The 17,308-nt window shown below is 43.0% G+C and overlaps 1 protein-coding gene across 5 annotated transcripts in view; it reads left to right on the plus strand.

Annotated features, from left to right (window-relative positions):
- ARID1B (AT rich interactive domain 1B (SWI1-like)) overlaps positions 1–17,308 on the plus strand; it is a 407,074-nt gene that overhangs the window by 145,682 nt on the left and 244,084 nt on the right. The window lies entirely within an intron of this gene.

Genomic DNA, 17,308 nt, shown 5'->3' on the forward strand with positions numbered 1-17,308 from the left:
GGTCCAGTGGCGGTGTGAGAGGCAGGGCTCACTGCAGAGCATTAGCAGGGTGTCCGGAAGTGGGCGAGTGGTCAAAGTGTCAAAGGCAATGCTTTGTGTAGGTTAATAACTTTTTATAATTATTTAAAGTGTATTGTGTAAGGTTTGCATAAAAACATGGATGACTTTTGGTGAATGGCAGTTATTAAGTTTTTATTATTTTAGAAAATACTTGTTAATTCTGTATGGTGCAAAACTTTCAGTTGACAACAGGTGTGCAATCATTTTCTCAAATTTCTAATGGGGAGAGAAGGAGGCCAAGAGAAGGTTAGAAGGGTATCTGTGCAGGTCTGTGGCTTGATCGAGGTCAGCAGGGATTTCAAGTCAGTCACTGATGTTTGTGCAGCTCAGAGTGTGTAGACCTGGGCCTGCAGGACTTCCCATGGTTCTGCCTGGTGGCTTGTGCCACTCCAAGCCCCCCACTTTCCCCACCTTCTGGGGCTGTGAGGTCTGGAACAGCCTGTCTGTGGGCCGCTCTTCTGACCTCAGCAGGCTTCCTGTTATTTAGCACCAGGGCAACCATCAGGTGGCTTGTCTGGATCCCCGGTGAGGTCTGGGATGTGGTATTTGGAATTTTGGATGTACCAGGTTGAAAATTCATGATATGCCAGAAGAAAGTTGAAGCCATTGGATAACTTTTAGTTGTTTTATTTTCTAAAAATATACTTTTTGTTGATTTCGGAGAGGGAGAGAGAGACAGAAACATCAATGATGAGAGAGGATCATTGATCGGCTGCCTCCTGCACGCTCCCCACTGAGGGATCGAACCTGCAACCTGAGCATGTTCCCTCACCAGGAATTGAACCGTGACCTCCTGGTTCATAGGTTGATGCTCAACCACTGAGCCACACCAGCCAGGCTAGTTGTTTATTACTTTTTTAAAATGAGTGTGTATGCATAATACACACATACACATGTGTCACCTATAACACATTCAGTTTCTTTCCCTTCGTGTCTGCACATATGATGTATTGTCTGCAGTTTTGTATCTCACGGTTCAAGGAGACTAAGGACTGCGTGGGGTCTTGGACCTCAGTGTGTGACTTCTTCCTTCACCCGTTATTGAAGCTAGTCTAAGTGGTACTCGCTGGGGTGTGCTTGACATTTGTTCATGTTGATTAAAGGGAAACAGTGATAGCAATAATTCCAAACGGTAGGTACTCTGTAAAAATTACCATATGGAGGCCACCAATCGATGTCTCTCACATTGATGTTTCTCTCTTTCTCTCTCCCCTTGGGAAAAAATATCCTTGAGTGAGGATTAACAAAAAAATAAATAAAAACCTATTACTGCGTGATTTTGGAATGCACTTTTGATTTCCGGGGGGAGAAAGCTGTTTGGGTTAATACGAATAGTAATATAGGGAGGCATCCTGAAGGTGTGGGGTACAGGGGAAAGGTCTATAATTCTTCCACAGACAGTTCACAGTTGATATTTGAGAATTAACTATAACGCATTAACTTGGGTGGTCACTTACATATTTGCCTTTTAAAATAAAATGTACTACTTTATACAGAGTCAACCATTCATACAGCCAGTATTTTTTTAAGCATCTGCTTTGTGTATAGCATGGCCTTGGGGATTAAAGAGTCTGCTCTCTCCTTCCCTCACATTGTGCTGAACTGGTTACTCCTCATTCCCTCTCTGTGTTCCTGTCTCCCCACCTGGGTTTCTGTTGCTCAGCACGAAGTCCTACCAGTGGATGCCAGTCCCCCCTCCGGGCCGAGGTCCAGAGCTTCAGGCCGGAGCAGCATTTCCTAGTGTTCTGGGGTCTCCCCCACCTCTTGCCAGGGCCTTGGCTGCTCCCTTCTGCTGTTCTCTGTTCCTGCTCAGAATCTCCCTGTTTATGCTGAGTTGTAAACATGTGTTATCTCTGTCTTCTGCTTGTAAGCTGCTTATGTACAGGGATTTGTCTTCTTCATTTTTGTATATTCCACAGGGCCTTGGAGATTCTGTTGACATTTTATTGCTCAATAAAATGTTGAATCAATACATGTGATACAATGGGAAACGCAGAGAACTTTGAAATCCACTTGGGAAAACAAAGCCTACGTACAGATACCAACTGTAAGGGAGCCTTGCCACGCTTTCCCTTCAAACTCTGGGGTCTTTTGCATCAGAAGACAGCGGGCTAGCACTGAGTCTGTCACTAGTTGGCCACACACTCCAGACATTTTCAGGCTCTTCCCTGTGAAAGGAGACTCGTTCTGCTACTCTGCCTGGGATAGTCATGGAGTCAGTTACACGAGAGCATCTGTATGAAAGTCGTTGAGAAAGTTTTAAAGTGCCGTGTAAGGTGGAGTGTTGATATTGTCGCCAGTGTAATTTTGGGGAATAGCTGTCAGTGAACGTTTTTATAATGAGGTCTGTCTGGTAGTTACTGTATCAATCACTTAGGAGAACAGTCAGCTGGTAAGCCTGGTGCTGTAGTTGGTGGCATCGGGGGTTTTATATTGTCCCTCATAGCGAACAGAGAGATTATGATAGAAGAGCACAAGCGGGGAGCCCGAGGCGAGGGGCGTGAACTCAGTAGCTTAACTTCTGTGTTTTCTAAGATGCCAACTGCACCAGCACAGCTGCCTCAGTTTCTTCTGTCCCGGTGCCGGCTGGGTGGGGCGTTTGTGAGACACGCAGGCTCCCTGTTCTCACAGCATCTCACCCAGTGCCTGTTGCCTACAATGGTCTTTCTCATATGCATTCAACTTCTCCATTAGACAGGGAGAAACATGTATACACACTCTAGCAGCTGATAGCTCAATTGATGTGTCTTTCTTTTCAGCCAGACTAAGCTCTGAATAAAGGAAGTTTGAAAATGCAGTTGAAGTACAAACACTGCCTTTATAATTATTCAAAGTGTGTATACATTTCTTTTGGACATGGTGTTCCCCCCAAATGTATACACACTTTAACACCTGATAACTCACTTAATTTTCACTCCTTTTCAAGTTTAATTTGAAATAATGGATGAAGCCAGACTAAGCATTGAACAAGGAAAATTTATTCACTAGACTTTTTATGGGGATACACAAAAGAGAGAGTTTATGGTACAAAACCAGCAACAGCTGATGAATTGAGGGCGCACAAATACCAAATGAAATGATTCTTGATGTTTGCGATTCCACTGCTTCGAGTTATCAGCAGTGCCTGGACCAGAACGGTCATCAGTTTGAAAACAGGCATTGACAAAAAAATTATTCATTTCTATAGATTCTTCTAAATTTTGAAACGGAACTGTATGTTAATAAACACTGCCTTTATAATCATTCAAAGTGTATATACATTTTTTTTTGGTATACCCTACATGTTAACTGTCTTCTTCTTAGCATCGTTGCAAATTTCAGGTAGAAGTAATAACTTTTTTCCAAGTATTTCTCCCAGAGATATTATTTGCCTGAATATTCATATAAACCTTGCAAAGAACTCATTGTTGGGGAACCTCAGAATTACCCCAAGGGCATGGTGCCAGGGTTCTCACGGTGAGGGTCCTCAGATATGGTGCCTTATCCCTGTGATGTGTTACTTTTACTTCTTTGGGATCTATGCAGAAAATCCAAAGAAGTCATGATCCTTCCTCTTCACTCTTTTTTTGGGGTTTGTTTTTTAAATTATTATTTTATCATTGAATTTATTGGGGTGACCTTGGTTAATGAAATTCTGTGGGTTTCAGGTGTACGATTCTATAACACATCATCTGTATATTGTATCATGTGTTCACCACCCTCTCCATCACCATTTCTACCCCATAGCCTCTTTTACCTCCCCACTCCCCTTCCACACCAGGTCATTCCTAAGACTCCGTGCAGTGTCCCTTCCGCTGGGAGCTGTCCCGCGTCCTCCCTCGATACCCCTACACTTCCCAAACCGCCCACGTGCTGCTTCGCAGGGCCAGGCCCAGCAGAACCAGCTGCTCAGCGGTGAGTGAGTTAGTGTGTGGCCCACCCACTGGCCTTGCCTGGAAGTGCACCCACATGGGCCTGGCACACACTTCCCAGCTTGGCTCCGTGACCCTGGACAAGACTCTCCCTGTCCCACTAGCCAGACAGGACTCTGGGAGCCAGGAGCACTGACCTGGGCCTTGATGTCAGCGGGCAGAGGTCTGCAGGGCTTTGGGGTCGCCCCTGCTCCTCTGGATGTGGGGTCAGAGCCGGGGCTAGGACCAGGCACCCTGTCAAACAGCCGCAGTGTGGGAAGTGCTCGGATGGAGACGTGCAGAGATGGGAAGCAGGCGACACTGGTCATGGTGGGTGGACCTGGACCCTGGCCTCAGGGCCAGCTCCATGGGTGGGGGATGGGCGAGGGCAGCACCCTCCGCTTCCCCCAGCACCCACCTGCGCATGCCAGGGCTGGGCGGCTATGAGCAGAGCCTAGGGCTGCAGGGCCCTGTGGGCACTGCAGGAGGTGCCTGGGGACATCACCCACTCCCCGCAGGCAGGGGGCAGCAGGAACAGGCTGCAGGGCCCAGGAGCTGCTCACTGTCATAGGCAGGAGGCCAGGGTGCGCTGGGTGGGCTTCCCCTGTCGGGGCTCAGGACCTCTTCACTCTTTTATTTTAGAATTTACTCCCATCTCATTTTCCTACACTGTCTGCTCTGGAACTCCTTTTCAGACTTTTCATTTCTTTCTCCAGCTGGGAGGTCGGCGTGCGTCTCTAGCCCGCGCTCCTTGCTCCCCTTAGCACGCACTAGTTCTGAGTCTCAGCTCAGGACCATGACCCAGCTGACCAGCCTCGCTCTGCCCCCTCTCGCTGTGGTTCCGGTTTCCTTGCTGGAGCTGCTGTCTCCTCTCTGCGCGGCAGGGAGCTCAGTAGGTTGCTTCCCTGCTCTGTGGACTTTGCCTCTCAGGTGGCAGTTGTATCCTGGTGACCTGCCCAGTGGTGGCTCTTTCTCTGGCCGTGCCAGTGTGTATCAGTGGCAACTGTAGGTCAGGGCTGGGGTTGGGGAACCAATATCTATGGACACTAATTTATTCTGGTACAGTATCATTCAAAACAGTATTCTCTGAAAAAAAAATGAAGCTCAAATGTAGTGTTTTTCAACTGTTCATTGTGATTCACTCATTAGTGGGGCCACAAAAGCAATGCATTAGGCTACAGCCAGGAATTTTTTAAAACGGAAAGAATTAGAGCATAAAATATGAATGCATCACATGTGGTAAGGGTGTCATGTGCTCAGGGATGAGCTATAAAACATAACTCATCTTTTGATTTGGAGTCAAAATATTTGAAAGCCTTGCCCTGATTAACCTTCAGGTTTTTTAAGTTCCTTTGATTCTCTTCTCTACCCTCTTTTCCTTCTAATGAAAATTTAAGAAATTGGTGTTTTATTTTTTTGTAGTTGAGATAAAGTAGAATTAGAATATGGTCTGATTGTAGGAAAGCCCGGCGGATCATTGAAAGCACCGTTACTTAACGTGCCAGTGGCAGGGCAGGTTTCCTGTGTTCCCATCCGCTGTACGTCAGGGCGTGGCCGCTGGAGGCTCCTCCTTGGACTGGCAGTTCCTAGAGGGAGGATCGGAACTTGTTGGGATGGGGTGCCCGAACCCTAACGTTGATTTGTCCTGGATGTGCGGAGTGATCAGAGGCTGCTAAGGAGGTGGCTTAGCAGGCTCCCACCAGCGTGGGGAGCGGAGGATATTGGAAGGAGGTTTCCGGAACCAAATGACCAGCTGGTGTTGCTAATCCTTTTCTCAGCAGTTTGACGTAGCTGTGGGTTTTAAGTGATTGTTGAATGTCGCATCTCTGGTTAGAAAAGGTGACCATTCTTCACCAGTTCCTCCTACAGTTCCTCATACCTTGTCTTGAGCCGGTTCCACCAGTCTTACAAGCCACATTCTTGAAGGAAAACTGAATATGTCAAAGGAATAGTTGGAAACCATGCCCCTCTCCCCAAAATATACAGTGCATTTATTCAGGGGTTTGTGAAAGTGAAAATCATTTGGGGATGCTGTTTGAAACCTGGCCTTTTCATTTTAATGGTGTGTAAGAGATTGTTTTCTTATAGTTAAAATACTAGTAAAAATAATGGTCTGATTAGAAATCTTTTGACCCAATTATTCTTATTTGTCATTGGATTGGAGGACTGTACCTTAGGACAATTATTTTATACCCCTTCACATTCTAGCAAAACCATTAAATGACTTCCGTATTTCCCCAAAGTCTACTGGCTTCCCTGCCAGGGTGCTTCGAATGGACAATCTAAGATTACATCTGTGGTGAAGTATAGTTTTGAGGGGGTAATATCTTACGATTTTCTCACGAGTAGGTTAGAATGCCCAGTTTTACTGAATTGTTACTGAAGAAGAGACAGTAGAAAGAAGTGAACATTTGGTGAACCTTCCACGTTAAGTAAACCTTCCTCTGCCTGCCCTCAGGTGTCCTTCTGTTAATAATTTTCAAAGTCAACATCTTATATTTTTTCCTGACCAATCTTTTGGGGATACTTGGCACATGTTCCATCTGATGAAATAAGAAAAAAATTGCAGATCTTCTTTGGCAAGGGGAATAATTAAATAATTTTCTCTTTTTTATACAAGCATTTGCTTTAAGATATATTTATATTTCAAGGACTTTGATATTTTTTTCAAAGCATGATTTCCTCATGCTGTCTCAGCCTCATAATGGAACTCCTCTTTAAGCTGTTACCCAATATCACAAGTTTATCCTGTAGGTGAAGTTTATGTGCTAAATGACTCAAAAGTAAGAGACTCTTCTGCCTGCTTTTGCGTTGAGTATCTGTCTGTGTTGGTAGAGATTTCGCATCCTAACGCTTTCTAAATTAATCTAAACCACCTAGGTTTTAAAATTTCAGTTTTTAAAACTTCAAAACCATTGTGTACCTCTTTCCTTTGTAGCCATTGTCGTCTTTACTCACCGGTCGCCCTGTTCAAGGCTTTCCCACTCCTGCTGCTTCTCCTACGCTCCCGGTCCCAGCCTTGTCTGTTATATTGCTGTCTTCTAGAACAGAGCAAGGTCTCCACAGCCTCCCCTCTTCCAGTCCCAGTCCAGTGTCCACTTACAGCAGTGGTTCTCAACCTTCCTAATGCTGCGACCCTTTAATACAGTTCCTCATGTTGTGGTGACCCCCAATTTCATTGTTACAAATGGAACATAATTAAAGCATAGTGATTAATCACAAAAACAATATGTAATTATAAATGTGTTTTCCGATGGTCTTAGGCGACCCCTGTGACAGAGTCGTTCGACCCCCCAAAGGGGTCGCGACCCACAGGTTGAGAACCTCTGACTTACAGTCTCTCCTCACGCTTCACTGACACATTACTCCTTTCAGGGCTGAGTGTCACAGGAGCATGGAGTGAGCTCAGGGTGGGGGCAGGCGCACAGAGAATTGAGTCTGTTTGTGACCAGCTGGATGAAATTGTGCAGGTTTCCTAACCCTTGATCTTAGTAAGGAGAGGGTTGAGCCAGTGACCTGAAATCTCTGCCAATTCTAATAGTGCCTGGAAAAGTAATTCACAATAAAGTGTGATTAGGGTTAGCCTGCTGAGGATGGGGGAGTAGATGTGGATTTTCCGACTCAAAAAATAGCTTCTTGGTCCAAACACATGTTGGATATAGTTTTGAGCATCTTCTTCATCTCGCCCCCCCCCCCCAACCTCAGACTGATACAGGGAATAAAATACAAGGAGTCAGTTTTCAGCCACTTAGGGGAGAAATCTGAGGGGTTAGTAGTAGAAACATCTTCTAATCCAAAGGGACTCCTTTTCTTCTTGTGCCTCATTGTTGGTTAGGAGTACATTCCGAAAGTCAGGGCAAAAAAACACAAAGGCCGGTTCTGCTCACTTGAAGCCTTTTGTGTCCCTGGGTAGCTCAGGACCAAGCCTCAGCTGCCTGCCTGCCTCCCAGCCAGTGTCTCCCACTCAGGGAGGGTGCCGCAGGCCCCCACACCTCCCTGGGTTCTCAGTCTCGGAGGGCCTGATAGGCAGGCTGAGGTCTTGGCGTGGTATGTGAAGACGTCTGACCCTTCTGTATTATTGTTGCTAGTATTTTTCTCCAGGCACGCTTTCACCATATACATGTTTCTCCCTCAAAAATATCTTATAAAACACTCAGACTGTATATTTTAGAGAATCATGTTTAACACAATATAGTTTTTGAAATTCCCATATTAGAGGGGCTTGGTGGTTTTTTAATTCACATTTTCATCGATTCAGGTACCAAACTCTTTCCCTCCCTCCCTCCTTCCCTCCCTCCCTTCCTTCTTGCAGGAGAGAAAAAGAAATGTAGAAAGACTATAGAAACAACTAGCCCTTTAACCCTCAAAGGCTGAGCTGTAGACTGTTGGTAATAATACAATTATATGGTTACCTTAAAAAAACACACAACAACTTTAAAGCTGTATTAAAAAATCACACACATGTGCACACACACACACACACACACGAAGGAGGACTTTATATGCTTGGTATAAAATCCGCAAGGTAGAAAGAGCCGGCTGTTCCCCCACCGTCAAGTTCATCTCCATTGAAGATACCAGTTGCTTGGCTCTCTGTTGGCTGCTTTAAAATTCTAGTCTTACTCTAGTAAATCCCTGTTTTCTCCATGGTTATCTCAGACAGAACAGTCTTTTCAGTCTTGCATTCACTGCACATGTTCCAGCCATGCGGTTACAAAGTTGACATTGCAGCCTCAGCAAAGGTTATCTCTTTAAAATTCTCTGAAATTCCCCTTTGGCACATCCGTTTTGGCAGCCGGTTTATAGAGGAGAGTGGTGGAGCCCTTGGCTCCTTGTGCTTTACAAAAATAGACATCTCTGGCCAGAGGGCGCGGGGCGAGCCGCTCCTTCCGTCGCCTGTAGTGGATGGCATCCCTACCGCGTGTGCGGACCAAGTGGTGGTTTTCTAAAACATGAAAGTACTGCGCCCGGACACTTATTTTAAAGTCTTATTGGAAAACCCTGCTGCTCTAGCCCGGGTGTGAGGTACTGTTGTACTGTTCTGATTTTTATTTTGTGCTCTTTGTCAAAATGGAAACAATTCAAAGATTATATTCACTGATTGAAAATTACCGGTGGCCGTTTGGGCAATAATATAACAAACATGGGGACTTCAAGTTGTTTTCCCATGAGGTGTAGTCATCACTAAATAAAAGACCGCATGCCTCCCTTCCTGGGAAAGCACTTTCTGGGTGGAGGTCAGGGCACCCCGCGAGGCAGCACGGGCTGTTTCCCTTCTGTAAGTGGCTCTTTCCTGGAAACTGTTGCTTCTGGTAGCGGAGCTGACCTATTTATTAGGCTGGATGCGCGGAGCCTTGATTTCTCTTGCACTGTGACCTCCTCGGAGAGGAGCTCCGCACAAACATGTGGGTACGTTTCCTAGTTAGGCTCTCGGTCTGGTTTCAAAGCAACTGCATGTGTTTGGAATGGAAAAGTCTGACGTTTCATTTTGCTTTCAGTGTAGATGCTGGCAGCCTAGATGTCAGCTTTCACATTAGAAATGAGCATGGCTCCCTTCACTGTTGAATTTGTTCCTGCTTATGTTATATGTAAACAAGGCATGGAGACTCTTGGCTGAATTTTTCTCCCCTGTGATAATTTATGCAAGATTTTAGCCACTTGTCTTTAGGTACTGGTCCTCTTTTCTTCAAGGGTAGATTGTATGGATTACCAGTCTTTGGCTGTTAGGCATCCCTCCCCCTCACCAACTGTATGTACATTGGAAATACGTTCCTTTTTTAGTTAACATTTTTAGAATGAGATTATTGTCTTGTGCGTCACACACATACTTTCTCTCTGAAGCTGCACGATGCTTCCGTTTTATCAAAAAGCACACTGTACACTTTATAGACCTGTGATATCGAATGTCCTTGATGGATCCTTGGTAAGAAAGTGTTTTAAAGTGCATAATGAGGGCACTTGAGCATAAAACTACAATTACACACTTGTGTGTTAATTTTGTGTGCAGTGAGACTTGCGTTCAACAGTGGCTGCAAGTGAGAGGCAGCGTTTCCTGCCAGTGAAGCTGCGTCCCCTCTGAGTGGCTGCTCTGGAGGGAAAGGTGAGCAGCTGTGGTCCGAGGCAGAGGCAGGACAAAATGGGAAGGAGAGGTTTCTTGTAAAAGGACCCTCTCTTTGTGTGTGGCCGTGCTTGCTGGGCCTGTGGAATCATTCATGCTATTTTAGTTTCTGTTCCACAATAAAGACGAGAGAACGAAAGCAGTTTAGATAAGCCAATGAAAACAATGAAGGCACAGAGTGAGGTAGATAGCAGTTGACAAGGAATCTTTGATCTGGTGGAATAAAAGCTTTGGTTTGCAGTGCTTGGCCATACATTTGCTAATCAAATCTGTGTATTAGCATTAGGGGTGCTCCTTGAAGCTCAAAGTTAATTTTACGAAAGCTAAAGGATGTACCACTTTACAAAGTGGATAATAACATTCCAGAACCTGTTACCCTCCAGAGGCAGCGTGAATTAGAAATATAAATTAATTTAAGGAGGGTATACATAAATTCATGGGTGCTAGGATGATGGTGGTTATGAAGTGGAAAGAAAGGCTGTTTAGGACGCAGCTCAGAATTTTGGAAATTGAGGTCTTGGGAAGCTCTGCCACTTGGTCTCCACAGCCATGTAGAATACTCACTCCTCAGAACATGGGTCTGGCCTAGGAGTCACTTATGCCGCCATTTGCTAAATATAGAGCAGTTGGACTTAGAATAAGCAGTGAGTAGATGTCATTGTGATGTTATTCTCTTTCTAGGCTATTTCGTCAGCAATTAATTATTGTAAAGACATCTGAGAGAAATTATATGTATATTATTGTCACTGTTATTTACTTTATACACTCTAATATTGTGTGTACCTGTTAAAGGAGGTTTTAGAAAACCAATTTGTCATGTAAAAGGACTTATTACTGATGACAGATTAGAGCATTTAAAAAATATTTTTTTATTTCAGAGAGGAAAGGAGAAGGAGGGAGAGAGAGAAACATTAATGATGAGAGAGAATCATCAATTGGGTGCCTCCTACACACCCCTTACCGAGGATCGACTTGGCAACACAGTCATGTGCCCTTGACCGGGAATTGAATTGTGACCTCCTGGTTCATAGGTGGACGCTCGACCACTGAGCAACACCGGCTGGGCGACAAATGAGAACTTTTTAACTTCGTTTCCCAAATCAGAAAGTAAATTTTTTTTTCTGATACAAATTAAAAATTATTTTAAGCTAAAGGAGAAGGTTAAAGTAGCCCAGGTATGTTGGTTATTTTTCAGTCTATAAAACAGCAGCAGTGTCTATGGCCTGGAAGTCATCTGTTAGGAACAAGGGCCTGGGCACAAATGAAGTGGCCCCAGAGCAGCACGAGCTGTGTATCGGTCATCAAGTCTGTTCTGGGGTTGAAGACACTGACCCTTGAATGCTTTGTGAGCTCCTTCTTCCCCCCCTGGTTGTCTTTTTGTTGTTGTTGTTATTCAAGGGAAGCTGAACTTAATTGGAAGGAATTTAGCTGTAGTGTACAGTGCTTATAAGTGTTCAATATACATTTGTTGATTGTTTCTCATTTTTCAAGCGTGAAGGAGTAATTTCAGGAAATTGTGTACTGTTTTTCTCCCTTAATAGTGTACAATGCTTATAAGTGTTCAATATACATTTGTTGATTCTCATTTTTCAAGTGTGAAGAAGTAATTTCAGGAAATTGTGTACTGTTTTTCTCCCTTAGTCAAGCCTAAGGATAAGATTTTCCTTTTTGAAATAAGAAAATTGGAGGGGGAAAAAGCAACTAAATTGTTTAGAAATCTCAGTTGGGAGCTTAGCTTGAGGGACTGTAGATTGTGGAGCAGTTGTAGGATCTTGACCTTGTAAACTTTATTTATTACCTTCTAGCACATTATTTTTGACTGGACATGTTGACATAATAAAATTTCCTCATGCAATTGGTTCAGCCACACATTGGCTTAACATCTGAATTCCTGGCTGTGGGGAATTTTCAGTCTGTCTCTTATGCATGAAAAATAGCGTTTGATCTTTCTGTGCAGTTGGAGGCCAGCAGATTTTGCCACAGTAATGACTAAAATGTAGCTGTTGTGATCGTAGGATATTTCCTGTGCTTTTTTGCCTTTTCATTTTGTAGAATTTACCTGGAGGGGCTCAGACGAAAAACAAAAATGAAGGAGATTTCTGCTGCTAAAGATAAATTGGTATAATAAACTTTTTGATAACTCTTAAAAAGACAGCAATAAGTAACCCAGAATAAATTGCATTTTGTTCTAGATTAATGAAAAACACTGAGTTGGTTTAAGAAGTGATAGATATCACTGTGATGTTATTCTTCTTCTAGGCTATTAATTCTTTACTCACATACCACACATTACACAGACCTTCAGCCAGCGGGCCCATGCTCTAACCACTCAACCAAATCGGCCAGGGCCTTAACTTTTTAAGGATTTCACAGATACTTTAATGTGCTAATTAATATCTTATGTTTTATTTTTGTAGCACATGTATTTCTGAAACATTTTTGAGTCTGGAACTCGTTTCTGACTGAAATTGGTTAGCATTCCTTGTAGGAGCCATAGAGAAATGCAGCCAGGAATTGAGATGCTAAGCCTGTGTGAGGCTGAACCAATGGCATGAGTCCTTCCTGTCAGAGACCTGCTAGTTTGCAGGATTAGGGGCCATATGAAGTCTGGCTGATCCGCCCCAGGGAAAGGCCTGGAGCAGAGTAGGCACCAGTGCAGCAGTCAGGGCTGAGCCCTGGAGCACAGTCTTCGCCCAGCTCTGTAACTGACCACCAACCAGGCAGTTCTCTGGAGCCTGGGCTCCTCCCGCCTGTGTGTGCTGGAGCCGCCTGTGCCCTGCCTTTTGGCTGGTGATACTGGAATGTGGGATATGGTGGAGGTGAACTCTTTATTTTAAATTATGAAAGTACGGAGACAACTAGAGTAGATACTTGTGTAGCTACGCCAAGATTATAATTGTTAACACTTTGATATATTTGCTTCATCTCTCTTTTTTCAAAGGGAAGAAAACGCAAGGCTGAAGGTCCACCCCATCTTTCCCCCCCTCCCCTCCCTAGAGAGTGTCACATATTTCCTTTTCAATGCATGTGGCTGTACATTACTATATATGTATTCCTGAACAATGTATACTACTATTGTGTATTAAAAATTTATACAAATGGTATCACATTGCATTAACCTTTCGTTGCTTTCTTTTCAAATTCAGCATTATAATTTTTTGATTTGAACTGATTCGATATGTGGGTCTTCCTACTTCGCTTTTTAAAATACTGTATAGAATTCCATTGTATGACTACAGGAAACGCTATTTTTCCCTTTACCTACTGTGTTAGAATTTGATTGTGTCCCCTTTCTGGCTCTCGGAAGCAGCGTTACATCGAGTATCCTTTCCGGGACACTGGAGTGTTGTATTGGCATGTACTTATTTACATGCAAGTTGCTGGGCCATAAGGCAGTGCACCCTTACACTCAGTGGGGAAACTGCCGTGTAAAACTTTTTAGAAATAAATAAGGGAAAATAAACCTTGGACATTTCTTCAATTTTCAAGTATGAGCATGAAGTTCAGGGTAAGGTGAAATGAAAAATGGAGCCTGGAATTTTGCACATTTAACATAATACAGAGATGTGAAAGTTAATACTCAAATCCTTTGTTAAAGTAGTTTCCTAAAATAAGTATTAAAGTAAATGAATCATTTTTAGCTATACTTTCCCTCTCCAACAATGTTTGAAAGCATTCAGATTTCTTTAAAAATTAGAACAATTTTTTTGCTACTGTGTGTGCTCGTGTTCCACTTTAAGATCCTGCTTATTTAGAAATGAGTGAAATAAGTTCTTATTTTTCTTATTTTTAAATAACAAACGGAAATGCTGTCATCTCGTGAATTTTCTGAAGATTCCCATTTAGTTTAGTTTAGAGCTTCTCTTTTTATTGAAACTGCTGAAGGTCCGGGCATTTGCAGGAATGACTTGGAGGGTTGGCGGTTAATAGCCGAGGGCCTGTGCTGCTTTAGCGTGAAGCTCATTGTTTTCGGCTGTTGGATGAAGCTGGTTATGCATGTATCAAAGATTTGGATGGTACAAGTGATTTCACTTTTATAATGAGTTTCTTCATCACTTTAACATTTTTATAATAACTTGATTTAGTAACTTTTTGGAAGACATTCATTCATTCATTCATTCAGCAAACATTTACTGATGGCAGGCCCTCTTCCAGGGAGCATGCCAGGAGTGTGGGAGCTTATATTCTAGTGATGAGGACAGCGTAAATACATGGACGCAAAATTAAGGAGTTTAACTAACTAACTAATTCCAGTTATCTCCCCTGTGTTTTTAAAAGAAAATCAGAACGGCATGAAAATGATGGGGTTGGGGCTGTGCTCAGCTGGTTAGGCTGGTCGGAGAAGGGGGGACTTCTGAGCTAGAAAGGCTGTGTATCCTCAGCTCTCAGCAACTTGCACTCAACTGTCTGGTAATCTTGTTTGCCCTGAATATGGTGCTGAGAGCTAAGAGGTAAACAAAAAGACTCTCAGTAGCCAAAATCGACTTCACCAAACAATAAAAGCCCATGTGCTTTCCTCATGGACTGATCCTGCATAGTGTTTACCATGTAGTGGGTTTCTCCATCCTCAGCAGATTCCATTGGGATCGAGTTCAGGGTCACAAGCCGTGGCTGAGTGCTTTGACGGCAAGTGAGGAGACAGCACAGTGAGACCAGAGTTGTGCTCTGGGGCTGTGCAGACAGCCAGCAGCAGTAGGCTCAGCCTGTCGATTCACGTTTCATAATGATTATTTGGTTGAAGATGTCAGAGAAGCATACAATAGATCTTTGAAAGCCCTGTATCTAAAGTGATTAAAACAAAAATATTGCCCTGGCCAATGTGGCTCAGTTGATCATCCTGTGCACCAAAAGATTGCCTGTTCGATTCCTGGTCAGGGCACGTGCCCAAGTTGTCTGTCTGTCTGTCTGTCTGTCTGTCTCTCTTTCTCTCTCTGTCCCCCCTTCTTCTCTCTCTAAAAATCAATAAAGACATATTTAAAAAAATAAAAACGGTGTTGATCATTAAAGAATTAGACAACTGAAGTATTATATTTAGAACTTGCTCTTTAAAGGTAAGACTTAGGAAATAATTAATACTCTAGAGCTGTGGTCGGCAAACTGCGGCTCTCGAGCCACATGTGGCTCTTTGGCCCCCTGACTGTGGCTCTTCCTAAGCCTTAGGAGTACCCTAATTAAGTTAATAACAATGTACCTACCTATATAGTTTAAGTTTAAAAAATTTGGCTCTCAAAAGAAATTTCAATCGTTGTACTGTTGATATTTAGCTCCGTTGACTAATGAGTTTGCCGACCACTGCTCTAGAGCTAACACTACAACTATAATTTAATAAATAATTGTAGCATCTGTGTAGAATTCCAAGTCGGATTATTATATTGCTGGTTATAATAGCAATATGAATTAATAGAGAAGGCAGCCCCATTTTGTAGGTGGAAATGTAGAGCAAATATCATTATAATTGACCATATTCCCACACCCGAGGCACAGTAGGACTTGGATTTAGATTTTATACATTTCTAACCCAGAGAGTCTTTAACTGAACTAGAGTTCGTAATCTCTGTTTTGTTCAGTGGCTCTCACGTAAGGGCACTGGGCTGCTGATGGGCACCAGCCCAAGGTCTAGCTGCAGGCCCCCTTGCGCTGTGTTACAGGTCACCTCATTCCAGGCTCACAGTGGGTGAGTGGCCAGGCAGGTTAGTGCCAAATGGATTAGCCTGTGTATCTAACAGGAGAGCAAATAGGTTTAATTGTGAAAGTCAGTAGTGAAATCTCCCCAGCAGATGTGCTTGCTGGCTTCCCTCTGAAGTCGGCCTATTCTGCAGATTGTTGCTGTGGCTCCATTGAAGATTTGCTTATACTCTCCCCTACCCTACCTGCCTCTCATCTGCCTCCCCTGCACCCCAGTCTGCCCCAAAGCTCTTCAGAGCTGAAGTAGGTGGAGATTCTGTACGTTGTGACTGCTTTGGTGCTAGTAGACTCCTTCCTATAACGTCCTGTTGTTGTTTCGTTTAGAAAATAGAACCCCCACCCCAAACAACACTTCCATATTGTGTGTGAGGTTCCTGTAAACCAGAAAGCAACATATTAAAGTGCAATTCAGAGGGGAGTTTGCTGGCTGTGTTGACTGAGCTTTGCAGTCATTTTAACACCGGCAAAAGTGTTACCCTAACTGCTTCAAATCAAACTGCAAAGACACTTGTGTGAAATACAGTATTAGATATCAAATCAAACATATGGGTGTTGAACGCAAGGATATGTGTTGTGGGTAGTATATGGTATTCCAGCATGTGGAGTTGTATTTTATGGAAATTCTTTGGCTTGGCTTATGGCAGGGACATACATTCATTATAAGATATCAAACTGTAAAATAAATAAAAGTAAAGAATTCAACTGTGCTGTTAAACGATTTTTCAGTACAAACTTGCCTGCTCTACTGACTTGGGCTCTGTGTGACGGGGGCACTTGTGACCGTGGTGGCCAGATGGTTTGTCATCATTGCTGATAGGTCTTGGAAATATCTTGATTGGTTCAAAAGAAGTGTGCACTGTAACTTTTTACATTTTTCCCTTTTACTTCATTGTATGTGTTAGGAATTACAGCGCTAATTGGTCTTTGAGGCAAAGTATTTTAATATTTTTCTCGTTTTACCATTCCCTGTTTTCATCATTCAATATTCTATAGTACATTTGTTTCTTAAGTGTGTATCTGGAACTGATCACTGAATTCTTAAGTGTGTGGGCTTCTGGGGCTCAAGTTCTTGGAGTTCTCAGATGGACCATATTGTGGTATTAACAGAATGACTTCACTGTTCTTGTCTCCAGGGTACTGCTTTTGGCCATCCTAATATCTTGTTTTTCTTTTCCTGTCCTGCTCTCTCTCCTAGTTAGAAAGAAAGTCAATAGATTTCTCATTAAAAAAAACAACACACACACAAAAAAATATCAACGGTATACTTATTACATGAGAAAGAAACGACTTTTTTTTTAATTAATGGTTTCCAGGATTTTTAGGCTTATGTAAATTAGAGATAGAGAAGACTTATTTAAGGCCATATTTTTGTTTATACCTCTTATTTTTTTCAGTGCAGTGCACTGCTTTACATCATTACCTGTTTCATCAACTAGGGAAATACTATCTTTGTATTAGATTGAATACTTTCCTTCAGTAACTCATATTGATGGTTATGTTATTTGACATTCATAATATTATTCTAAAAGGGTTTCATTTGTTGTAAAGCAGTGTA

The sequence above is a fragment of the Myotis brandtii genome, unplaced genomic scaffold (assembly GCF_000412655.1).
Source record: "Myotis brandtii unplaced genomic scaffold, ASM41265v1 scaffold395, whole genome shotgun sequence".
NCBI lineage: Eukaryota > Metazoa > Chordata > Mammalia > Chiroptera > Vespertilionidae > Myotis > Myotis brandtii.